Source organism: Staurois parvus, unplaced genomic scaffold (assembly GCF_062004578.1).
Source record: "Staurois parvus isolate SC_StPar_1 unplaced genomic scaffold, SC_StPar_1.0 ptg000249l, whole genome shotgun sequence".
NCBI lineage: Eukaryota > Metazoa > Chordata > Amphibia > Anura > Ranidae > Staurois > Staurois parvus.
The window spans coordinates 9,415,369-9,442,357 of record NW_028318045.1 but is presented as its reverse complement, the minus strand read 5'-3'; the positions used below and the strand labels follow the sequence as shown (position 1 = coordinate 9,442,357).

At 42.0% G+C, this 26,989-nt stretch overlaps 1 protein-coding gene across 1 annotated transcript in view; it reads left to right on the top strand.

Moving 5' to 3' along the window:
* PPARA (peroxisome proliferator activated receptor alpha) overlaps positions 1-26,989 on the top strand; it is a 99,129-nt gene that overhangs the window by 31,662 nt on the left and 40,478 nt on the right. The window lies entirely within an intron of this gene.

Here is a 26,989-nt window from a genome sequence, read left to right as displayed (position 1 = left end):
ATCCAAATGCTGTCCAGAGCCTTTTTTCCTCATCAGAAATGCATGCAAAGTGTGTTCCATGTATTAAAATAGACCCAGTACACCAGCGCAGTCAGTTCCAGGTTTTGTGTGCCAGAAAAAATGGTAGAACGTGCTGCATAATGCTCATGATGGAATCCATAGTGAATACAACCAGAAAAGACAGGTCATCTCAACACATACTGCTCTCCCTGCTTCTGCTCTCTCTATTTCTCTCATAATGTCTGAAATAGTATATTTTTTACAGTTTTTTTTCAGTGCATTCTGGGCATTTTGGAAGGTCTCTTTAAAAAAACGCTTCTAAACGCTAATGCTCATAAACGCAGTATGCAAACGCGGCTAAACAGACATTTTTTAACCTATGTTTTCCAGAAGTTTCCATCGTTCAGAAGAGTTTTACAAGCGTCCCGTGTACATGGAGCCTTAGTCCCAACTGTATATGGACAGAAAAAAATAACTTGATGTCAGTTTAACCCTTTCACATCTCATAAAATATATTCTGGTTTGACATATGCTTGAAGTAAATGTTATCACCAGCTCTGCAGTATGGTAGGCTTTCCCTATTGGATACGTTCTGTATCTGGTGATCTTTGAACATACAAGGTGTGACTTAATCTAATCGGTGCATGTCATTTCTAGCTGAATCACGAGGCCAGACAGGGCGTGATTAACCTATTTTAACTAAGCCAGCTTCTTACTGGATCTTTCCTCATACATTCACAGGCGGTTTTTATTTTTTATTTTTTGAGAAATGTCAGTCCCTTTTTTTTTTTCTTTTGGCCAGCATGGCATTGAAGTATTCCTGTAATCTAAATTTAGCAGTTTTTCCCCCTCACATCTGATGCTTTAAACTGTTGGTTCATTAAGAACATCTCAGGTGTTATGTGGGAACATAAAAAACATTTTTTATAAGAGGCTAGATTAATACAGTTCTGTATTCATTATTTCAACATTTAAATGCGTTTTTTTTTTTTTTTTTAAATACAAGCAGCGCAAGTAACTGAATTAACCCTGGTATTGGGCTTTTGGAGTCTCTGTAGAGTAGAACTTAGACTGGAAGAAAAAGAAGCAATGCAAGGAGCCAATCAGTTCATATGCTGTCAAGGAGCATACTGATAGGAAGAAGGAAAAGAGTCAAAGGCTGGGATTGGGTCCATGACAGCCTGGGCTCTGATGGAGTTGGTTGAATGATGCTGGCTGTCATTGATCCTGAAAGAAGACATCTAGTGGCAGAATAAAGTACTGTGGGAGGGCATGCCCATGCCTCAGAACAAATCACTTACATTACTTTTTTTTTTAGTAAAGCAACACACCACAACACATGGTATGTGCATGGTGGTGCACTGTATTGTGCTCGACTGTAAAATACATGGGAGTACCACTCTTAAAAAAAAAAAAAAAAAAACACTTATTTTTTTCAAAATGTTTGGACTTTTTCATTTATATAGCAAAAAAATAAAAATCCCAGTGGTGAATAAATACCACCAAAATAGTTTTATCTGTCTAAAAAAAAATGCTAAAAAATTCATATGGGTACAGTGTTGCATGACCGCGCAATTGTCATTCAAAGTGTGATAGCATTGAAAGCTGAAAATTGGCCTGGACAGAAAGGGGGCGAAAGTGTCTGGACTTGAAGTGGTTAATGTCTCTCTACAATAGTAAACTGTCATAGTTCTGTGTCCTTGTAGCATGTAGTCATTAATACAAATGTAACAATCAAACAGGTGCTCCGATCAACAAGGAACAATAGATACATAGGATCAGCTTCTGTGTGAGTTTTATGTTCTCCTCCACAGTGACATAATGGGCATACATGGCCATAGCACAGTATCCTTGTAGCAGGTCTCCAGTTGTATCAATGTATCCAGTAAATACACTATTCAAAAACGGCAGGTGCACAGCTTTTCAACTTCTCTATTAGTTTAGTGAATCACCATTACTTGCAAACGGTTGTTGACCCCAGAACACCTGTTTGTTACGGGATAGTGGATACTGTACACTTCCTAAAGATCATAGTTTTCTATGGTAGCTTGTACATTGGTTATACTTAACCATTTGCCCTCCAAAGGATTTACCCCCCCTTCCTGACCAGGCCATTTTTTGCGATACGGCACTGCATTACTTTGACTGACAACTGCGCGGTCATGCAACGCTGCACCCAAATAAAATTGATGTCCTTTTTTCCCCCATAAGTAGAGCTTTCTTTTAGTGGTATTTGATCGCCTCTGCATTTGTTATTTTTTTAAAAAAAGACACTTTTGAAAAAAAAACTATTTTTGATTTTTTGCTATAAAACATATCCATTAAAAAAATTAAAAAAATTTTAGTTTCATCATAAATTTAGGCCAATATGTATTCTGCTATATGTCTTTGCTAAAAAAAAAAAAAATCCCAATACGTGTAAATTGGTTTACATGAAAGTTATAGTGTCTATAAATGGCTATATATATATATATATATATATATATATACACAGTCAGGTCCATAAATATTGGGACATCGACACAATTCTAACATTTTTGGCTCTAAACACCACCACAATGGATTTGAAATGAAACGAACAAGATGTGCTTTAACTGCAGACTGTCAGCTTTAATTTGAGGGTATTTGCATTCAAATCAGGTGAACGCTGTAGGAATTACAACAGTTTGCATTGTTTAGGGACCAAAAGTAATGGGACAGAATAATAATCATAAATCAAACTTTCACTTTTTAATACTTGGTTGCAAATCCTTTGCAGTCAATTACAGCCTGAAGTCTGGAATGCATAGAGATCACAAGACGCTGGATTTCATCCCTGGTGATGCTCTGCCAGGCCTCTACTGCAACTGTCTTCAGTTCCTGCTTGTTCTTGGGGCATTTTCCCTTCAGTCATGTCTTCAGCAAGTGAAATGCATGCTCAATCGGATTCAGGTCAGGTGATTGACTTGGCCATTGCATAACATTCCACTTCTTTCCCTTAAAAAACTCTTTGGTTGCTTTTGCAGTATGCTTTGGGTCATTGTCCATCTGCACTCTGAAGCGGCGTCCAATGAGTTGTGAAGCATTTGGCTGAATATGAGCAGATAATATTCCCGAAACACTTCAGAATTCATCCTGCTGCTTTTGTCAGCAGTCACATCATCAATAAATACAAGAGAACCAGTTCCATTGGCAGCCATACATGCCCACGCCATGACACTACCACCACCATGCTTCACTGATGAGGTGCTATGCTTAGGATCATGAGCAGTTCCTTTCCTTCTCCATACTCTTCTCTTCCCATCACTCTGGTACAAGTTGATCTTGGTCTCATCTGTCCATAGGATGTTGTTCCAGAACTGTGAAGGCTTTTTTAGATGTCATTTGGCAAACTCTAATCTGGCCTTCCTGTTTTTGAGGCTCACCAATGGTTTCCATCTTGTGGTGAACCCTCTGTATTCACTCTGGTGAAGTCTTCTCTTGATTATTGACTTTGACACACATACACCTACCTCCTGGAGAGTGTTCTTGATCTGGCCAACTGTTGTGAAGGGTGTTTTCTTCACCAGGGAAAGAATTCTTCGGTCATCCACCACAGTTGTTTTCCGTGGTCTTCCAGGTCTTTTGGTGCTGCTGAGCTCACCGGTGCGTTCCTTCTTTTTAAGAATGTTCCAAACAGTTGTTTTGGCCGCGCCTAATGTTTTTGCTATCTCTCTGATGGGTTTGTTTTGTTTTTTCAGCCTAATGATGGCTTGATTCGCTGATAGTGACAGCTCTTTGGATCTCATCTTGAGAGTTGACAGCAACAGATTCCAAATGCAAATAGCACACTTGAAATGAACTCTGGACCTTTTATCTGCTCATTGTAATTGGGATAATGAGGGAATAACACACCTGGCCATGGAACAGCTGAGAAGCCAATTGTCCCATTACTTTTGGTCCCTTACCAAGTGGGAGGCACATATGCGAACTGTTGTAATTCCTACACCGTTCACCTGATTTGGATGTAAATACCCTCAAATTAAAGCTGACAGTCTGCAGTTAAAGCACATCTTGTTCGTTTCATTTCAAATCCATTGTGGTGGTGTATACAGCCAAAAATATTAGAATTGTGTTGATGTCCCAATATTTATGGACCTATATATATATATATAGTGCTGTCACTTCAGCCGCACTTCTGTGTTTATAAGAGACAGTAGATCTGGTTGTGCGCAAGGCCAGTGCCGGAGGTGGCGGAATGGCATTCCACCATGTTCTGCTGAAAAAAAAGCCCTGATCACAACTAGGTCTTATTTACAGGGTAGGTCTTCTACTTTAGCAATTCCCAAAAATAGCACTAGATCTTATTTTCAGGATAGGTCTTATTTTAGGGGAAACAGGGTATTGATCGACTTGTGTACAACCACCCTGTTGGGTTTTTCCCAAATGATCAGTGCCATGGCTATAACCGGCAACACTGATCATTCTATTCTGACGGTGTCAAAATACAATACCACTATTGGAAGGATTACCCCATCCACATCGAGTGTGTGTGTGTGTGTGTGTGTGTGTATGTGTGTAGGGGGGAATTGGATCTTTTTTTTTTTTTTGTTCAATTAGCTGGTTGAATGAAAAAAAAAAAAAAAGATCAATGTTAATGATTGATTCAGAATGACTAAACCACAGCTAACCGCCATCCAATAGCTGCAAATTGAAGCCAGACTATAATGAGCACTGTGTACATCCAATTCCAGGTATTAGGAACCATGCTAGTGACTGCTAATGATGGCAAAGTCCCAGTCTGCTATGAGAGTCCTGTCAGACTCAAATTCGTCCCTTCATCTCTAAGCAAAATGGTTAGACAAGCTTCCTCCCACTTCCCACAAAATTGCTAGAAAGGAGGTAGATTTGTGATTGACAGCTCTGGCCTGTGGTTGCAGGGACTAACACGGCCATTCAGAAAAAAATAAATAAAAATATGACACAATCTGTGTAATGTATCTGCGGCTGCTTTTTCTTCATGCAGGACATCAGCAGATACTTTACACAGAGTGGAAGCTCCAAGTGATCTAATACTAATGTGAATGAACAAGCAGCGCTGATCATTCAGTCATCATAGGGACAGATCACTCCATTTAAAGGAGGGTGGGGCTCTGTGATGTTCCACATAGGAACTCCCATAAGATGGGCTTCAAAAGGGGGTGGAGCTACAACCAGCGATAGGTGTATTTAGGGGACAATGGGGCCACCAGTCAGAGTGGGACCAAATGCTATTTGCACTTGATCCCCTGGGGAGTTAGAAAAATAAAAAAAATGAACTATAGGTCTTTTTATTATAAACATAAATCTCATAATCTGTTTAGTGATTTTAGCAATTTTATTCAGCAATAAAATCTTGACAGGGATTTTAATCCTACCCCATTCTACCTAAAACTGAAAAAAAACAAATGTTTTGACTAAATATACACTTTAACCGGGGGTTGTCATAACTGTTTGGAGTCAGAGAACTAAATGGTGGAGGTGAAGAACCAGTCCCTGGTTCTCCGAAATATTTCAGAAATTGAAACCGGATTCTCTGCATTTTACACCTGAAAGTGGAGAAACTGATTTAATGTGTCAGATGAACCGTGAATAACATCAACAACTATGATTTTTTTTTTTTTTAATTCTATGATTTGATAGCGCAAAAATCATGCTAGTTGTAGCTAGTCCATGTATTTGTGATTTGCCATTCCAGTAAAAATGATAATATGTTAATGATAGGACTGTGAGCTTGATTTAGCCCCTTGACTACCAGGATGTTTAAAAAGTACTCTGCTAGACGAGGGGTCAATGGAAGAAGTCAATACTGCAGTGTTCATAGCTCAACAAAACAACCATTTAGTAACAATCAGTGATAGTCCTATGACCATTGACTTTAATCTTATCATAAGGTTAGAATTCACTGGTCAGAAATCAATATCTTTGGTCAAAAGTTGTGTGTGTTAGATCGGAAGGTGGTCTGTCCGGCACAGCACCTAGTTTTGGACCTCTGCAGTCCCTATTTCTTATGCGCTCATTAGCCATTGACAGATTTTTGTAGCACCATACATTGTAGGATACTTGTGTTCTCTCAAGCGGTAGTAATAGACTGCACATGAAGTGTGCTCATTTATTTATAACGGTATGTTAGTAATAATTTTTTTGTTTTCATTTTCAAATGTGCTATAGAGCAAGTGTGTTCACTAACCTCATCCTCTCTCTGAAAGTCTTCCTATTTGGCCTCTCATTTCTCTTGTCTCCATTCATGGACTCGTTGCACAGTTTTACTTGTTCTATTTCTTATAATTTCTCTTTGATATTTCTTTTGTTTACTCATTTTGTGGCACTCTTTTCATTTGTTTGCCTTCATGTCCTCCAACTGTGTTTTTCTACCTTCCTGGACTCCATCTTTTATCTTCATTTCTATTCTGGCCTTCCTCTGCTCTTGTCTGCCTTTCTAACCTCCTTCTGCTATTGCCTGTCTTTTTGGCCTTCCTCTGCTCTTGCCTGCCTTTCTAGCCTTCCTCTCCTCTTGGTTGCCTTTCAAACCTCCTGCTCTTGGCTGCCTTTCTAACCTCCTTCTGCTCTTGGCTGCCTTTCTAACCTCCTTCTGCTCTTGGCTGCCTTTCTAACCTCCTTCTGCTCTTGCCTTCCTTTCTAACCTCCTTCTGCTCTTGCCTTCCTTTCTGGCTTGCCTCTGCTCTTGCCTTCCTTTCTGGCTTGCCTCTGCTCTTGCCTTCCTTTCTGGCTTGCCTCTGCTCTTGCCTTCCTTTCTGGCTTGCCTCTGCTCTTGCCTTCCTTTCTGGCTTGCCTCTGCTCTTGCCTTCTTTTCTGTCCTGCTTTTGCTCTTGCCTTCCTTTCTGGCTTGCCTCTGCTCTTGCCTTCCTTTCTGGCTTGTCTCTGCTCTTGCCTTCCTTTCTGGCCTGCTTTTGCTCTTGCCTTCCTTTCTGGCCTGCCTTTGCTCTTGCCTTCCTTTCTGGCTTGCCTCTGCTCTTGCCTTCCTTTCTGGCTTGCCTCTGCTCTTGCCTTCCTTTCTGGCTTGCCTTTGCTCTTGCCTTCCTTTCTGGCCTGCCTTCGCTCTTGCCTTCCTTTCTGGCTTGCCTTCGCTCTTGCCTTCCTTTCTGGCCCGCCTTTGCTCTGGACTTCTTTTCCGGCCCGCCTCCGCTCTGGCCTTCCTTTCCGGCCCGCCTCCGCTCCTGGCCGACCTCCGCTCTTGCCTTCCTCTGCCTCTTCCTCTTGCCTCCGCTCTGGTCGGCCTGCCTCCGCTCTGGCTGGCCTTTCTGGCTCGCCTCCGCTCTGGCCGGTCCGCCTCTGCTCTGGTTGGCCTCTCCGGCGCGCCTTTGCTCTGGCTGGCCTTTCCGGCCCGCCTTTGCTCTGGCTGGCCTTTCCGGCCCGCCTTTGCTCTGGCTGGCCTTTCCGGCCCGCCTTTGCTCTGGCTGGCCTTTCCGGCCCGCCTTTGCTCTGGCCGGCCTTTCCGGCCCGCCTTTGCTCTGGCCGGCCTTTCCGGCCCGCCTTTGCTCTGGCCGGCCTTTCCGGCCCGCCTTTGCTCTGGCCGGCCTTTCCGGCCCGCCTTTGCTCTGGCCGGCCTTTCCGGCCCGCCTTTGCTCTGGCCGGCCTTTCCGGCCCGCCTTTGTTCTGGCCGGCCTTTCCGGCCCGCCTTTGCTCTGGCCGGCCTTTCCGGCCCGCCTTTGCTCTGGCCGGCCTTTCCGGCCCGCCTTTGCTCTGGCCGGCCTTTCCGGCCCGCCTTTCCTCTGGCCGGCCTTTCCGGCCCGCCTCTGCTCTGGCCGGCCTTCCTGTCCTCCATTTGCTCTTGTCTGTCCCCTCAAAGTGAAGTATATGAGACTGTCACAACATTTAACAAGCCCCAAAAAATTTGAATTCTGGTTACTATGAGAAACAACCTTCTTCCTTGCTGATGAGCTGAATTCATTTTGGACACAGTCTGTCAAACCTCAAGTCAAATTAGATTTGCATGCATGTTCCACATGAACTGACTGTGAAATTTGCTGCATACAGTGTTTTCAGGGTGATGTTTATTAATGGGTTAAACATTAAGGAATTGTCAGTCTGTTAAAGAGAGACCTTAGAACCTGGTCTGTGACTACACTCCCCTTTCCTGGGTTCATCTACCTATTCTCAGATCAAAGATTTACTACAGTAAACATGAAATGCACTTTGCAGGGCACATTCAACCAGTGTGTTGCATGCACCTATTTCTTAGTACATATGGAGTTGTGTGTCCTAATGTATGTAGTATGTAGCCTATACTGGGGGGATAACATGGCATTATCAGAGGCAGCTATGGCAGAATGCACAAAGGTTGCTGTTTGTCTGAGATTTGTTGTAGTATCTGCAGGTTTAGAGCATCTGTCACAGGATATTAAATCCACCATTGGAAACTGTAGGCCATCTATAACATGCCTTCTATTTAAAATACAAATAAGACATTCTAAATAAATGCCAGTCACATGGTTCCCTCTTGTCCCCCAGCTCTGAAGGTTGAGGGCAGAGACTGAAAATGACATCACATGTCCCAGAGCAGCTGTCATTCAAGCTGTACAAGAGTTGTGGCAGGCTTGGATCACCAAGGATTTTTCTGCATCTTACTACTTACATACGTAAAGAGCATTACTCTGTGCATTGTGAGGAACAAAAGAAAGATTTTTGAAAAAATATTATTAAATTAATAAAATCTAAAAAAAAAAAAAATTCTTTCTTGGGACATTTTCCCCTGTACTACAGCGCATAAGTACACCACATAACAAGACCGCTCCAATCAAACAATAAATTGCGTTCACTCATCGGTATGATGCCTAATGTGCTGTGCAGAACAAATTTCCGAACCATCACACCAAGTTTAAGTATTAAAGCTATATTAAACCTAAAATGAAAAAATGTATTATATGTTGGTTTGCCAATTCTTAGATGTGGTGGTTGCATTAGTTTTATTTTTTAGGCTTTCTTTCCCTTATTTGCACTTGGTGATCTAGCCAGTAGGTCTGTTGTTTTTTCTTTTAAAAAAAAAAACAAGCTCTCTTGCAGATGTGTCAGTTAGGGGGATTAAACAAACCATTTACCACTGACAGGGGTACTTGCATCGATGAGTTTTTATTTATTTATGTAAAACTTTTATCCCAAAAGGAAAAAAAACGTTGCTGTAACTGCTTGCATAACTACAGGCTTCAGTTGGTTAGTGTATCTAAATGTGCAGGATCATCAAACTATCCCTTCCCCCAGAATGACAATCCTGCTGTCCAAAAGTTCCCCTGTGCCCCTTCATCCAGAGTGGAGGCACTCTATTACAGGTGGTTTGTTATTGGCCAGATCACCAGGTAAAAACAGAGGAGAAAAGCCTAGGAAAAATAAAACTAATGCAGCCACCACATCTGATTGGTAAGCTACAATATATAAAATGTTTTGTTTTTGGGTTTAAGGCTTCATGCACACTAGTGTTTTCTATAAGTTCACAAAACGCTAGAAAAAAAAAACGCTAATAGCGTTTTTGTGCTGGCTTGTAGTAATGGTTAAGTAATGTTTTAGAAGCATTAGCATTTTCTTAGCATTATTACAGTACATGTAGGGAGAAAAAAAAGCTAGAAAAAAGCTGTTCCGAGCATTTTAGCTTTCAATATTTTTTTTTCTGCTGGAAAAACGCTCTCAAAAACTTGACAAAAACGTTTTTTTCTGCTTCTAATCACTGAAGCTTGAAAAACACTAATCACCTACAATACTGCGTATGGACACATAGGATAACACCATTTAGCTTCTAGGAGCTGAAAAAAACTGCTAACAGCTTCTAAGAGCTAAAAAAAACTGCTAGTGTGCATGGAATGTCAAAAGATTGGTTGAAAACCCCGTCAGCATGCCATCTGTTTCCCATTGGGGAGATTTCCCTTCACTTCCTGACCTGCAGACACAACAAGAAGTGTGGGAAAATCTCTCTAAAGTAAGGAAAGTCCCTTCTTAGACAGTTGACACCAGAACAAGTTTCCGCATTGGAAGATTTCTTCCCTATTCCTATTCTGGTGATGATTCAAAACTTTGGATTTTCCTAACAGCCATCAGGACTCATGGAGAGGGTAAATCTCCAGAGACAAAGAAATTAAAAACAGACCTTTAAAACCCCTTGCACTGTAAAACTAACACAAACGTTTTACATTTATGGCCACTTTAAAGCCCAGCTTTTTATACAGTGCTCACTGGTCCGCATAGACCAGTGGTCTCCAAACTGTGGATTGAAGACCGGATGCAGCCCTTTGCCTTTTATCCAGCCCTTTGGATATTTTTCTTCCCACAGACAATGGGGCATAATTCCTGTTACTGAAATCAACAACTGAGCACTGTTCCTCCCACTGACATCATAGATGGGGCACTGTTCCTCCCACTGACATCATAGATGGGGCACTGTTCCTCCCACTGACATCATAGATGGGGCACTGTTCCTCCCACTGACACCATAGATGGGGCACTGTTCCTCCCACTGACACCATAGATGGGGCACTGTTCCTCCCACTGACACCATAGATGGGGCACTGTTCCTCCCACTGACACCATAGATGGGGCACTGTTCCTCCCACTGACACCATAGATGGGGCACTGTTCCTCCCACTGACACCATAGATGGGGCACTGTTCCTCCCACTGACACCATAGATGGGGCACTGTTCCTCCCACTGACACCATAGATGGGGCACTGTTCCTCCCACTGACACCATAGATGGGGCACTGTTCCTCCCACTGACACCATAGATGGGGCACTGTTCCTCCCACTGACACCATAGATGGGGCACTGTTCCTCCCACTGACACCATAGATGGAGCACTGTTCCTCCCACTGACACCATAGATGGGGCACTGTTCCTCCCACTGACACCATAGATGGGGCACTGTTCCTCCCACTGACACCATAGATGGGGCACTGTTCCTCCCACTGACACCATAGATGGGGCACTGTTCCTCCCACTGACACCATAGATGGGGCACTATTCCTCCCACTGACACCATAGATGGGGCACTATTCCTCCCACTGACACCATAGATAGGGCACTATTCCTCCCACTGACACCATAGATGGGGCACTATTCCTCCCACTGACACCATAGATGGGGCACTATTCCTCCCACTGACACCATAGATAGGGCACTTTTCCGCCCACTGTTAGCAACAATGGGGCACTATTCCTCTCACTAACACCGACGATGGGGCACTATTTCTCCCCCTAATGCCAAAGAGGCAATGTTTGCTCCCACTGATGGCAGGACAATTTCTACTCCCAATGGCCACAGTCCAGCCCCCCTAAAGTCTGAAGGACAGTAAACTGGCCCTTTGTTTAGAAGGTTTGGAGACCCCCGCTGTAGACACTCCACTCTGTGGTTTAGTGTCTGTCCTCTTTTGGGTTGAATGACACCCCTAGTATTATTTCCATATCTTTCTGTCCTGCTGACATTGGTCACTAGGTCAAATAACTATCATGGTGGGGACATAGGTAGCAATAAAAACCAGACCGAGGTTCCAACTTTTCCCTATTCTGTCCAAAAAAGTTTTAATAGTTGACATCCTTTCTTAGAGCCCTAAGTAACTTCAGGCAAAACCAGACTGACTATTGGCACACTGTGTACGGGAGAAACAACATATATTTTACTGAACTCCAGGAACAAATAATTATTTTAAATCTACTCCTCAATAACCACAAATGATATAAATCCGTTTTGTGAGCACAAAATGCCTTTTCAAATCCAGATATTACCTTGTAAAAGTGGCAGTGACATTATCACTGTGCTGTACAGAGCCTGTGCAGAGAGCAGGACTGTGAGACGGACCCAAAAGTTCCACACACTACAGGCTGCCTGCAGAAAACTTTTTTTACTTTTATTGAGAAAATAACAATTGTTTTCTGTAAATGCTAACCAGACCTGAGCAGCTGTAAGGAATCCTTTTGCTCATTTTTTTGTGTGTAAATCTGTTAATTTTTTAAAATGTCTTCTAGGAATGGCCTTCAGGTCATACCAAAGCATTTTAGTGAGATGGAGGTCAGAACTCTGAATATACTAATCTTTCTTTCTTTCTTTCTTCCTTCCTTCTCCTTCCATCTTCTTCTTCTTTCATCTTCTTCTTTCTCCTTCTCCTTCTTCTTCTTCGTCCTCCTTCTTCTTCTTCGTCCTCCTTCTTCTTCTTCGTCCTCCTTCTTCTTCTTCGTCCTCCTTCTTCTTCTTCGTCCTCCTTCTTCTTCTTCGTCCTCCTTCTTCTTCTTCGTCCTCCTTCTTCTTCTTCGCCTTCCTTCTTCGCCTTCCTTCTTCGCCTTCCTTCTTCCTCCTCCTTCTTCCTCCTCCTTCTTCCTCCTCTCTCTCTTCTTCTCTCTCCTTCTCTCTCTCTTCTTCTCTCTCCTTCTTTCTCTCTTCTTCTCTCTCCTTCTTTCTCTCTTCTTCTCTCTCCTTCTTTCTCTCTTCTTCTTTCTCTCTTCTTCTCTCTCCTTCTCTCTCCTTCTTTCTCTCTTCTTCTCTCTCCTTCTTTCTCTCTTCTTCTCTCTCCTTCTTTCTCTCTTCTTCTCTCTCCTTCTTTCTCTCTTCTTCTCTCTCCTTCTTTCTCTCTTCTTCTCTCTCCTTCTTTCTCTCTTCTTCTCTCTCCTTCTTTCTCTCTCCTTCTTTCTCTCTCCTTCTTTCTCTCTTCTTCTCTCTCCTTTCTCTCTCCTTCTTTCTCTCTTCTTCTCTCTCCTTCTTTCTCTCTTCTTCTCCTCTTCTCTCTTTTCCTTTTTTTTTTTTTTTTTTGGAGCCCATCTGCTTTTTGAGTTGCTCTCCTGTTTTGAGTTAATGTCCTGTTGAGTGGTTCACCTGTTATTTATTTTATTATTATTTATTTATTTTTATAGACAGATGCCCTAATATTTTGCTGCAAGGTTTCCAGAGATAACTTGCAATTCTTTAAGACAGCAGTGATCATAAGAGGTTTGCTAAATCCCCATGCACATTGTGCATAAAAAAACACTACTTTTAAGGGCATTTGATGTTTCTGGGATTTTTTTTGTTCTCTGCCTTTAAACTCCCTTCTATGTCTGTGTCCATGCACACATAGGTGTTTACGGTCATTTAGAGGCAAAAAAGAAAAATCCCTTGCACATTCAGGAGAGGAGTGTTCTTGCAGAAGAAAAAATGCTGTGTACACATAAACGCCTCTAAACTCACATAAGCAGTGTGCATGAGGTCTATGGCAGAAAAGCAACCCTAGCCCCTGATTGTGCAAACGATGATAAATAGAGGCATAAATTCTATGTAATAATTACCACTGCAAGTTAGACAGTACAAGTTAGAGCAATGAAGATAATGCTTGCCAATATAATGTAAAAATAGCTCAACGCTGGTTAAAATCTAGCCACATACAGACAAGACCTCTGTGTACACCGGTTAAATAGGTAGAAATTTTTTATAAGCACTCTCCACCTAAAACGGGAATTTCCACTTTAAAGACTTAAAGACTGGTTCCCCGCTCTCCAAGGCTTGGCACCTTAGGGGAGTAGGAACCCAAAATTGACAGGTACCCGCTTCCACTTCTGCTGCAATCCCTTAGGCGATTGGAAGTGGAAGTTGTCCTCTCCCCCCCCCCCCAATCCCTCCTCCCCCTCCCTGTAGTCTTCTTGGGACACGTGACAGGTCCCAGAAGACTATGGGACCATTCAGAAAGCGCAGTGCTACTTCACGCATGTGCACCGGGCATCAGGGCTGTGAAGCCACAAGCTGTCACAGCCAGGTGCCCACACTGAAGATGCCAGCGCCAGGAACACCAGATGGCCAGTGAAACGGGCTGCGGGGAGGACACTGCGGGATCGTGGGACAGGCGAGTGGCTGTTTTTAAAAGTCAGCAGCTACAGTTTTTGTAGCTGCTTTTTTTTATTTATTTTTTTTTACAACATGACTGGAACTCCACTTTTAAAGTGTATGTAACCCCTACATTTATTTTTATGTGTGGAATCATTCCTCACTGTATACAGTTTTCTTGAGCGAATTGTTTTTCATTGATCTGTTTCAATTTTCTGCCTGGAGATCCTACCAATAACAGCACATCCTGTTGCAGGCCAATCCCTGCCTTACAGTTAGCGGCGTTGTCAGCCAGCTGTGTACACTTCTTCAGTTGGTTGGTGGGCTGCCTATCGGATCTTGCAGATAAGGAGCTCTGTGCCCAATCAAAGGAACGAGCATGTCAGCCTGACAACACTGCTGCAAATTGCAAGGCAGGTGCTTAGCATTGTCGGCCTCCAACAGGAAGTGCTGATAAATTTGATCAGTGGGTGGCCCTGTTGGCACCACATCATAGAAACCAGTGGAAAATTCTTTGCTAATCAGTTGCAGTCACTGTTCAGGTATTCTGACATCTGCCAGTACTGGCTATCAGAGTACAATAACCTGCAGTGAGAAATGTATCCATCTGCAGTATTCAGCATGAATGGACACATCTGTTAGATTTCTTTGGATCAACCCGCAGGCTGAACAGGCTAAATCGTTGTATGTATGGCCAACTTTACTTCCACTGATCCCAAACCCAATGTGCAGAGAAGGTGCAGGTTAGAGATGGTTCTGGGGCTCTGGTTTCCTTCAGCTGATTTGCATATCAACAGCCGTCCCAGATTCCAAGCCAAGACAGGTTTATAAACAGATTATTCAGGGATCTAAAAGGCTCTTCCATTAGAAAAGCTTTTTTGTGTATAACTTTGACACATTTCTATACCATGACATGAAACCGCCATTTACTAGAAAGGCTCCGACAATCCTGAATAGCAGGAAAAGTGACTTCTCAGTGGCTGCAGTCTAGTTTACACATCTGGGGGCCCTGGGCTGAATAAGGTATTATTTGCATAGGTGAGAGAGGGCAGCTGGTTTTCTTTGCAGCCTCGTACAGCCGTCCTGTCATGTAGTACGCTGTTTAGAAAACCCGACCATGTATACATAATATCACATAGGGCTGCATTAATTATAATGGAACTTGATGGATTGTGCTCAGGGCAGCAGATTAGAGGTGGCAATATCAAGCCTGAAAATGTATAAATTGTGACATTTTACATTTTTTTAAATTATTGTTTTGTATCCCATTTCTGTCCATCTCTGTATATTTGTGGCTATATTTAGTAAGGGGAGAAGAAGGTGCCGGTGATGTTGAGAGAATAAATGGAAAGACCTGGGGGAAAAAAAACCAGAAGAATTGGGGGGAAAACAGTTTTTTTTTTTCTGATTTTCTCCAAAGCCCTTTTTTGGGGTCTTTTTCCCATGAAAATTTTTAAAAAAGTGTGGATTATGTTCTTTTACAATGATAAATAATATATCTATGACATGGTATTCAAACTACTGTATATAACATGAAGACCTCAGTAAAATATTTCTGAGACTTTTTATGTACAAATCTTTAGTAAGAACTCATCTGGAATATGCAGTTCTGTTTTGGGCACCAATTCACAAAAAGAACATTGGGGAACTGGAGAAAGTACAGAGAAGGGCAACTAAACTGATAAGAGGCATGGAGGAGCTCAGCTATGAGGAAAGATTAGAGGAACTGAATTTATTCTCTCTTGAGAAGAGGAGATTAAAGGGGAATATGATCAACATGTATAAATACATCAGTGGTTCATATAGTGAACTCGGTGTAGAGCTATTCACCCTGAGGTCATCACAGAGGACAAGGGGACACACTTTGTCTGGAGGAAAAGAAATTTAATCTCCAAACATGGAAAGGTTTCTTCACAGTGAGAGCTGTGAAAATGTAGAATAAACTCCCTCAAGAGTTGGTTCTGGCCAGCTCAGTGGATTGCTTTAAAAAAGACCTGGATTCTTTCTTGGATACACAGAATATAACTGGATACTAACATTTATAGGTAAAGTTGATCCAGGGAATATCCGATTGCCTCTCGGGGGATCAGGAAGGAACTGTTTACTCTGCTGGAGCAAATTGGATCATGCTTTGCTGGGGTTTTTGCCTTCCTCTGGATCAACTGTGGGTATGGGATTATAACATTTTTTTTTTTTGGTTGAACTGGATGGACTTTTGTCTTTTTTCAGCCAGACTAACTATGTAACTATATGTAAAAAGTTTTTTTTTTTTTCCTCATGGCATCAAAATTTCTGGAAATGTTACATCTCTAGTTGAGGAGTCAAAAGACTCTTAGAGTAGGTTCACACCTAGTATTCCCTGAACATGCATTTTAGTGTGGTTTTTCATGCTACGTGTATAGGGCATCCCATTACTTCAAAGGGCTGCCCTACACTCCACCAATGCTTTGTGGTCTGTGTAGCTTGAAGGCATAGTGGGAAGGAGGAATTTTTCCTTTGCCTATATGATGTGCTAGAAGGTGTCACTCGTTTATTTCATGCCCCAAAGTTAGCAGCTATCCATACCACCAAACCGTATACTCCCTCCAAGAAAATAGGCCTCTGATGGCTCACCGACTGTTTTTTGCCGCCAGGTGCGTTGCCATGTGAGAGGTTGTTCTGCTTTCTGTGAATGCAGCACCAAAAAAGAAATCCAGCTGCACCCCAGAAAATCCCAAGTATGGGCAAATTTATTCCACATGATGCATGAAACACCACCCCGGCAAGACTCCACCCTCTCCAATGCATTTCACCAAACTAGGATTGGATCTCTAGTATTATTATCCTTCCTCCGGTAGCTTATTCTACCATTAGTTTTTACTAAAATAATCACATGATATGAATCACCGATTTTGTAAGAAAAAAGGGTTGCTTTCAAAGTGTGGACATAGGAGTGTGATGTCTAAATACAACTCTTTATTACATGGGCAGCACATTTGCCTCCTGCTACTTGTTCCAGGCTACTACACCAGAAAATATTGGAGTATGGAAAGCGGGTAGCTAGCATTTTAGAAGGATAGATCATCAATGGCAGTCTCCATATTCCCTTAATTAATTTTATTTAAAATGTATTTACAGTAAATTGCTGGCATCTGGTTTGCATTGGGAACAAATAGGATGTGGATTAGTGGAAAGGATTTTCAAGCAGCACAGTCAGCATCTGTGAGATTATTGTGGAATTAGAGGACATTAAAGTTTATGTCCCTTGAGATAAACAAATTGTATACTCATACAGGTAGCGTTCTTTCTTTTTAAAGTGGACCCTTCAATAATTTTATATATTTGCATGAATACATTCCTGACGTGTCGCAATATACAGAAACCGTATTTTTCATAAGAGCTTCACTTTTTATCATTAAAAAGCCATCTTTAACCAGTTTTCCTAAACCTGTACACCCATTATGGACCAGTGCAATTTTTAGGTTTTTGCTATGGACCTGTTTATAACACTTATAAATTTGCCATTGTTTAAGATCAAGTGAAATGTACAATTCTTTCTTATTGGGATCGTTCACAAGTGTGGCAGCCACTGCCACTCCTCTGAAAAATGATCCATGCTCAGATCGCTTTGTAGAGGTGTTTGACAGGTGGCGAGGAAGCAATATGTCTCCTCCTTACCACCTGATTTAACCCTATGATTGTCATACTACTGCGCTTAAATCAAATGCCCTGCACGCAATAGTAGTGCAGTTCTGGCATGGCACTGCCTGCCAAAAGCAACATGCTGTTTCAATTTTGCTGAGGCCACGAAGCACCGCATCACACCCATAGCATGTGTATGGCCATGAGTGGGCAGTTGGGGAGGCAGTAATACAGTGAATCAACTGCCTGGTTTTGCTGCTCCCGAATCTCACATGTGATTCACACTGATGCGGTGTGGAATTCGCAGTGGTTTCTGTGCAAATTCCACACCACATCACAATCGCACCCCTTTATGCGAACCACTGTGGGTGTGTATGTTAAGAACACCCCGAAATCGGTCTGCAAAACACAGTGCGTTGTGCAAAATTGGATCACATAGGTGTGAATACCCATGCGGTCCGATTCTAGTGCAGACCAAAAAAAGGGTCCTGCACCTTTTTGGTGCGAATGCGGTGCAATTTGAGCCATACAAAATGCGAATCACATGCGGTATGCCGCACCGCACAAGTGTGAACCCAGGCTAAAGATTACTTATTAATTAATTAAATTTATTTTTGCATCCATATCCAAAAGTGTAACAAAACTAGAAAATAAAATGCAGTGTTCATTTTAAAAAGTTACTGTAGTAAAAGTAAACTTGAGTTTAAAATAACACTAGAATTATAATTCTGGTGCAAAGTTGTTTACAAATACAAGTCTTTGTTTCCGATTTTGGCTTTTTTTAATGTGACACAAAAATAATGAAAAACAAAATGTAAAAAAAATGGGGGAAAAAAAACCAAATAGTAATGGTTAGAAAAACAGGAATAAAGAAACAAAAAAAAGGGAAAATAATAGTTAGAGGGGAGAAGGGGAAGAAGGAGTTAATAATGGCTGATTAGGGTGAAATAAGGGTTAATAAGGGGTTAAATAGAAACAAGCTACTGACATATGTGAAGCTCATGACTTTGATTTTACAGATGAATGAAACACAGTTGATACAAAAGTAACCATGTTGTTTTGTATGTCTCTATCTCATGTCTGAGAAGTATTTATAAAAACTGACTGTCCATTTTTAAGGCCTCTTTCACACGGGTGGTTGTTCTGTCGCTTGTAAATGCATGTTTTTTTTATTTTGAGATTCCAACACTCCCGGCACATAGATCACTTGTGTTTGTACATTGTGTTTATCTGCGTTTACGTGCGTGTACATGCTGCTGCGGTAGTAAATTCTTGCCTTTTCTAATGCAACTGTTTACTTATTTTCTCTTTGTACTGCGATTAACTGTGCTTATGTACAAATTGCTGCGGTACATCTCTCCTGGACACCGTCAACCTTATTTTTCCTAAATGCATAAAACTGTATCTTATGAAAACGTTGCTAAACGCAGTGTGTGAATGGAGCCATAGGGATGCATTGTCTGCATTTAGCTGTGGTAAATAAGTTCCTCTAACCGCAGCTAAAAGCTGAAATCTAACCGCCCGTGTGAAAGGAGTCTTAGGCTGGCCATACATTATACAATTTTCTGTCCAATTTCTGCCCAATTTCCTTTAGATTTACCTTCAACTATGTAGTGCAAGGGCCTGCCTAATTGGATACAATTGAAAGCGTTTAGGTTTGACCTCATTATATGGTTTTTGGTAAATCTAAAGCAAAATTCTCAAGAAAATTGTATAATATATGGCCAGCCTTAGACAGCAACTTCAACTCATTTTGACGGTTTGGAGAGGGAACAGAAGGGGCAGAAGAAGCGGGCATACTAACACATGCCCTGTGTACTTCAGTAATAGTGCTCTTCTGTTTCAAATGACACCCAGCATCATTCCTATTACTTTCTGTACCTCTGACAATGATCATGTGAACAAATAGAGGGGTGAGCCTACCCACCAGGAAAGTGACAGCAATAGAAACATGACAGTAGGTCTAATACTTCCCTTCTCTTTTCAAAACCAGAAAAAATGGCTATAGATGCCCTCCATTATATTTCTGCTTTGCAGTGCAGTTTCTGTCTGTATATGTTGGAAAGTAACATTACCATGAAGATAGTGTTGGTCATAATATACTGTACCTTTTATTCTGCATTGAAATCTTTTTTGTGTCAAGTTCAGTGACCATCAATTTGTTTTTAAACCTGGACAGCAATTCACCTATGACACATAGAGCCATTGTGTAATAACTATACGCACAGCATACCGTACGTTTCTGTAAGACATTACAATTTTGTAATAATAAGCAGTGCGCATTGTTGTTCGATTCACATGCAGTTTTGTATGGTGCAGTTTGAGCCCATTCATTTTGAATGTGATTAAACCATACTGCATTGCACCAAAAGTAGTGCTTTTGGAAACGCACTGCAAACGGATTGCATAGTACTTGCGTTCCGGTGCAGGCAAACGCACAACATTTTCAGCCTGTGGTTGGGGTGTCGTTAACATTGACACCTGCTGCAGATCATAACTGCAGTACATTTTGAACGCGATGCTGTCAACACTCACAGATCACGGATTTCCCACACCACATTCTAGTGGGACCTAGTCTTAGGGTGTGTTTTGTAACTAATCTGTTTAGAGGTTGTTAACCTGGAACTTCTCTCTCTCAATCAACACTGAATATTCTTTATCCTTCTGCTGCTAGCATAAGTAAATAGATTTCTTTGATTGCTTCTTGGCTTCCAGGCCTAGGCAAATTATGTCATACATCCCATGAGTCTCCAGGAAAGAAGGATGGGCTTTCCCAGTTAAGCACAACCTCCTGGCTGCATGCCTGAGCTAAGGACAGATGGATTCCAGGAAATAAATGCTACAAGAATCATCTGCCATTACTCAAGATGACAACAGTCAGAAATGCTAGAGGGTGTTTTCAAAGCAAAATAAAGCAAAGAGACATGGATCGATGGGTAGATTTACTTTGAATATTAAAGAACCAAATGGTGTTTTTGGTTTATATGTTCAGATGCAGTGAAGTTCTGCTTTAATGATGTAGACCTGAGTGATAGAGACTTCCAGATACATTTTGGTAAAGATATAAAAAAAAAAAGGATGTTTAAAAAGGGGTGGGCATAATAAGAATGGGTGTGGCTAAGATGGGGCATTGGCTGGGCTTGTTATAATTTTTATTTTATTTTTATATAGCACCACGAAAAGACGGGGCATTTAGGGTGAACTCCTATTTAAAGCCCAAGTTTAGTAAAAAGAAAAATAAATATTTTTTAAGCACAAAGGATGGTACTTACATTTAATGTGTTCTGTCACTTGTGCTGCGGACTAGTCTGCTAGTAGAAATCCAAAGGCATTAACTCCCCCACCACCAATGCCCCTGAAGCCATAATCCTTCAGTGCTGCGGGGGTTAATACCTGTGACAGACACTCAGCAAGAGTGCCTACTATGCCAACCTTTTCAACCCCCTTCCTCTATTCTTAGAAGTCATACTAGAGCTTCCAAGAAAAGGGCTCTATGAATGGAGGCGGACCTCATGGTGTGTGTGTGTGTGTCAGTGGCCATCAGCACAAGGGACACATCATGTTGATAGTAACTAATGTCCCTTGTGCGGATGTTGTTGTTTTTTTTTTTTTTTTTGCTAAACTTAGCCTTTAATTAAAGTGTTTACAAACACAAAAATATAATATAGTGAAGCTTACCATTCCTAATATATGGTGACTTAATTGGCTTTCTCTTTTGGTCTTTTTTTCTTTTCACGTGTGGTTAGCAGCACACTTCCTATTCCTTTGTGGCCACATTCACTCCTTCACTGTATCTATGGTGGCAGCCTCCTTTGTCACCCAGACTGGTCAGCTTTGTTCATCACCATTACTTTAGGAGGATTAGCAGTTTACTCAAGCAATATACAATTGTTCTGCAGTTGAGCTGCTCTATACAGTATAAACATTTTTATCTTTGGGTTTAAATAGACTAATCACTAATGGCTATAACAAGCGTATGATATTTCTCCCATACTACAGAGCTGTACAACCTTTAGTTTGTTGAAACAGAAACTGGTTTATATTCTGTCTACAAAACAGGAAGCTTAAAAAAAGTTAATGCGTGTTCGGGGAAAAAAAGAAGAATAGAGCAATCAGCTGGTGTTACTCAGAACTATTTCCAGACAGTGGCTTTGAATTAGTGAATAAGGAATTTAATGGGGGGGGGGTTCCGACAATTACTAAAAGCTATATTGGGTAATGAGGATGTTTTCTAAGGTATACTACGTCTTATCTGCTTGGCCTGTTACACACACACACACACACACGCACACACACACGCACACACACACGCACACACTTACTAAACCCCAACATTTACTATATCTGGTCTCCCACAGTACACACAACATGGAAATGCAATTATTTTAGTAAATATAAACTGTGAAATACCTTTTCTCACCAGCATTATATAGCAGTCTTTTGACTTAAATTATTATTAATATACAGTATTTATATAGCGCCAAAGGGTTTGCTCAGCGCTGTACAGTAGCAAGGGGGACAGAACATGAGACAAGACAGTAACAATACAATACACGAGGGGTTCGAGGGCCGTGCTCTTTCGAGCTTACAATCTAGGAGGGAGGGGAAGGTGGTACAGGAGGAAATGGCTGTGGGGGATGGAGTGGTGGGAGGAGTGGAGGAGGTTAGTTGTTAGATGAGGTCAGGTGTTAGGTGAGGTTGGGGTAGGCTTCTCTGAAGAGGAGGGTTTTCAGGGTGCGCCTGAAGGTGAGGAGGGTAGGTGACAGTCTGATGGATGAGGGAGTTCCAGAGGATGGGGGAAGTCCTAGAGAAGTCCTGCAATTGGGCGTGGGAGGAGGAGACCAGGGAGCTAGAGAGTAGGAGGTCCTGTGAGGAGCGGAGGGCACGGGTAGGGTGGTATTTGGGTATCAGGTCGGTTATGTAGTTTGGGGCGGCGTTGTGAATGGCTTTGTAGGTCAGAGTTAGCAGTTTGAATTTGATGCATTGGGCAACCGGGAGCCAGTGAAGGGATTGGCAGAGGGGGGAGGTAGATGAGTCTAGTCGCTGAGTTCAGGATAGACTGGAGTGGGGATAGCATTTGTTTAGGTAGGCCAGTGAGAAGGGAATTGCAATAGTCCAGGCGTGAGATGATGAGGGAGTGTACGAGTTGTTTGGTGGTGTCTGGGGTGAGGAATGTGCGTATCTTGGAGATGTTGTAGAGGTGGAGCCTGCAAGATCTAGATAGCAGTTGAATGTGGGGTAGGAAGGAGAGGTGGGAGTCCAGGGTGACACCCAGGACTTTGGCGTGTGGGGTGGGAGAGATGGTGACGTTGTTAGTAGTGATGGAGAGGATGGGGGGGGGGCGTGGGGTGGGGGGAAGACCAGGAGTGTCTGGCCGAGCACTGGTTAAAGATTTCATTCTCTTCTGACTGTCCTATGAGGCTGCATGACCCCTGACCCTGTGTCTGGATTGGCCTTGTGCTGATCACATGCAACCTCTTACAAAAAAAAAAACCTCTCTACCAATACACACGAAACTAAGCATGTGCAGAATGGCTACGGTTCAGTCTGTCTTATCAGGAGATAAGACGTGGACATTTGGGCCTGGGTTCACATATATGCAGTATATGTGATTAGCACAGGAACCGCACCGCATTTCTGTGCAAATCCGATGCAATTTGTGTGTGGCGCGATTGGAGCCATACATTTTGTATGGCTCTAATCGCACCACACCCGCACCAAAAAGGTGCAGGACACTTTTTTTTTTGGTCCGCACTAGAATTGGATCGCATGGGTATTCACACCAGATCCGAATCTGCACCGTGTTTTGCGAACTGCTTTCGGGGTGTTGTTAACATACAAATCCACAGTGTTTCGCATGAACGGTGTGCGATTCTGATGAGGTGCGCAATTCGCACAGAAAATGCTACGAATTCAGCACCGCATCAGTGTGAACCAGGACTAAACAAGAGGAGAAGAGAAGTCAGGATCAAACGGCCATTTTTACAGAATGCAGAGGATTAACCCCTTAGATTCCTCAGTGAGTATAACAAGCATGCTTTACTGCATATACAGTCTGATTTTACTGTTGTGGGTTTAATAACACTTTAAAGTTTAACTAATGGCACAACTTTTTTAAAGATTTGGACAGAATAGAGAGGACTTAGAACCCCTATCCGGTTTTTATTACTACCTCCTTCACTCCCTTTATTTCTTCTGTTTAACATTCTCAACAAGCATGAAAATGAAAGAAAATTCCAAATTTTGGGTTGTCCCCAGAACAATAATAGTGGGGAACCCTTACAATGGGGACCTTGGGGAGGGAGGGCTCTAATTCATTCCCTCAATTGCCTGTTTTGGGACAAGAATTTGGGACGCAGATGGCAAAAAAAGACATAGAGGTTATAACCCTCCCTTACTCTATCTAAAAAGAAAAAAAAGGTTTTGCCTATAGTTTTAAGTTAAAAGGAAAAAAAAAAGAACAGAAAAAAAATGTATGAAAAATATTGGATTTTTTTTGGCAGTTGAAATATTTATTTTGTATCAAGAGAGATCCCATGTGTTTTACTGTAACAAAAATGGATTAAGTACGCCTGTCCAGAATATAGAAACTAATCCAGGAAACTTTCCTGGACTCTCAGCCCTTCCAAGCAATGAATGAACTCTAGCATTGTGCGTTCTGTACAATAACTTGTTCTGTTGTCCCAGCCATTGGTCACACAAACCAGCATCATGTGAGACACTTGTAACTCCATTATAGTTGTTTAAACTAGTACATGGGAGATAACCGTGTTCAAGGTCACACACCACGCTACACTAAACTGGACTTACTACATACTCCCCTGTGCTGTCAGCTGTCTGCATTTCCCCAGAGTCCTCTATCCTAGCTTCTGAAAAGTGGACCTGTATTTTAACCACTTCAAGTCCTTACACTTTTACCCCCTTCCTGTCCAGGCCACTTTTCAGCTTTCAGCACTACCACACTTTGAATGACAATTGCGGGGTCATGCAACACTGAAGTGGTCATGAACACCCATATGAATTTTTTAGCATTTTTTTGAGACAGATAAAGCTTTATTTTGGTGGTATTTATTCACCACTGGGATTTTTATTTTTTTTTGCTATATAAATGAAAAAGTCCAAACATTTTGAAAAAAAGTGTTTTTCTTATAAAATTTTGCAAATAAATAATATTTCATCATAAATGTTGGCCAAAATTTATTCAGTTATCTTTTTAGTAAAAAAAAACCCAAATTAGTTTATAACCAAAAATTAGAATACTTAAATTCTTTTAAAAAATTTTTTTTAATTTTTTTATATTATTTGTTTTGTTTTTTTCTACATACTGGTACTCTAGCAGTACAGTGTCACCATGGTGACACTGTACTACTTGTGGGGGGTGATGAAGATTTTTTTTTTTTTTTTACACTGATTGCTTTTACACTCATAAAGGCTGTAAAAGCAATCATTTCTCCTCTCTGGCTGCATTCTTGCAGCCATTGAGAACTACTGTGTGAGCTGTGATTGGTCACAGCTTGTCACATGGTACAAGGATGTTGTGAATAGCCTTGTACCATGTGACCTCTCTGATCATTCACAGAGTAAGCAATGATGTCAGGAAGTGACATCTTGCTTACTATTCTGCATGTGATCACTGATTGGCCAATCAGTGATCACATGATCGGGACCTCGCACAGAGGTCCCGTATGTCGATCAGTGCTCCACTGTGTCCGAAGGACACAGCGGGCACCGGATCGCGGTGCTGCGCGCTCCCAGGGAGCGTGCACAGTCCAAAATGGCGGGCGCCGTTTATGAACGGCAACCCGCCCCTGGACTGCCACCGTCCGTCCGTTTATATACAGTGTCCGGACGGGAGGTGGTTAAAGCTTAAAGGATAAGTTCACCTTTTGAAAACAAGTTACGTGTTCCTCCCAGTTTTAGGGTGTTCCCACTCCTGCAGCCTCTTGCAGCCTCTTGCAGATCCTCCCTTGCAGATTTCCCCACATGCTTTGTCACAATTGGAAAAGAACGTGGCTGTGCAGAGCTCTGCCCATACAGCCACATCATTCACAGTTTCCTGTGAATGAATGAACTACAAGTACTGACAGTTTTTACTTCTCAGTGAACTACCAGGGCGCTAGTGAGCGCTCTAGGTAGTTCATTGGGTCTTCCTGTCATTGTGTAACTGCATGCCTGTACAAGATACGAGACTGCAGATACACTGACAGTCTGCAGGAGCCCTGCATTGCACCTGAGATCTGCTGATTGCAGGTAAAATTGCTTTTCAGGCTCCTACAAATACAAAAAAAATAGTAAATGCACTTTTTTTTTACCTGAAAAAAGATATGCAATTAATATTTCTTTAAAGGTGAACGTATCCTTTATCTCCAGGCAAAAAGCTAAATACACAGTTGACATACATCTTGAGAGCTGTTTCATCTCCAAAGAATTTGAATTTCTGTTGATCCAGTCCTAAGATTTACCCAGCCTTACTAGACAGTACAGTCACAGGGATGTTGGATTCCTATCGCCCGATGCCTGGGACATGTAGTTTCTTTCTACCTTTAGCCCTGCTGCACGCTTCACCTGTCAAGTGAAGCAATTGGCGGCATCGCTGCTGCTGATTGCTTCCACACAGTGCTAGCCTCTTTGCGCCCCCGGCGTGAGGTCTCCCGGGCTTCACTTGCCCATCTGTGGGCCCGACTGCGATCAGCTAGAGGGGATGGAGAAGAGCGGACAAGTCCACTCCCCTCCCCTTCTTGTGCTGACCCTGAAGTGAAGTTATGATGTCACTTCTGGGTCCCCGTTGAGAGATTGTAATGCAATCTCCAGTGGAGCAGAGGGGAGACATGCAGGGTCTTTTAGACCTTGGATGTCTCAGAGAACCAAAAATCATCACATATGTGATGAAAAACAAAAAAAGTAAAAATGAAAGTTACACCAAAACACATACCACCCCCCCAAAAAAAAATATTGAGACCCCCACATATACGCACGTACAAACCTAAAAGCACATGCTGGGGCACCTACGCATGAAACTGTCGATTGCCATACACATGTTATGTACCGCCGCACACGCCAGAATGAGAGCAATAATTCTAGCACCAGACCTCGTCCGTAATGCTAAACTGGTGACCTATAAGGAGCTTTACATGTGTCGACCTATAGAAAATATAGGGTACTGAAGTTCGTTGCACAAATTTAAGGTTTGACAAGTTGGATATCTGTTTACTTACTACAACCTCATATTTTATATTTTACAAAAAAAAAAGGCAATTTATTGCTTTTTTGTGTTCTAAAATTAACTTGTAATTTTTACTGAAATTTTGCGGCAATATCATGTGACATAAAATATTGGAACTACCACTATTTTATTCTCTAGGGTCTCTGCTTTCAGAAAAATATATTTGGGGGTTTTATGTAATCTTCAGACCTAAAATTATTATTTTTTAAACGTGCAAAAAGAGCTCTGGCAGCGAAAGGGATAAAGTATAAGCACTGACCCACCCTTTCCTGAGGAGCAGCCAATCAGTGCTCATTACACTGCAAGGACTCTCTCCTCCCTGCTAGTCCCCGGGTGCGGTGCTGGAGACAGGCAGGGAGG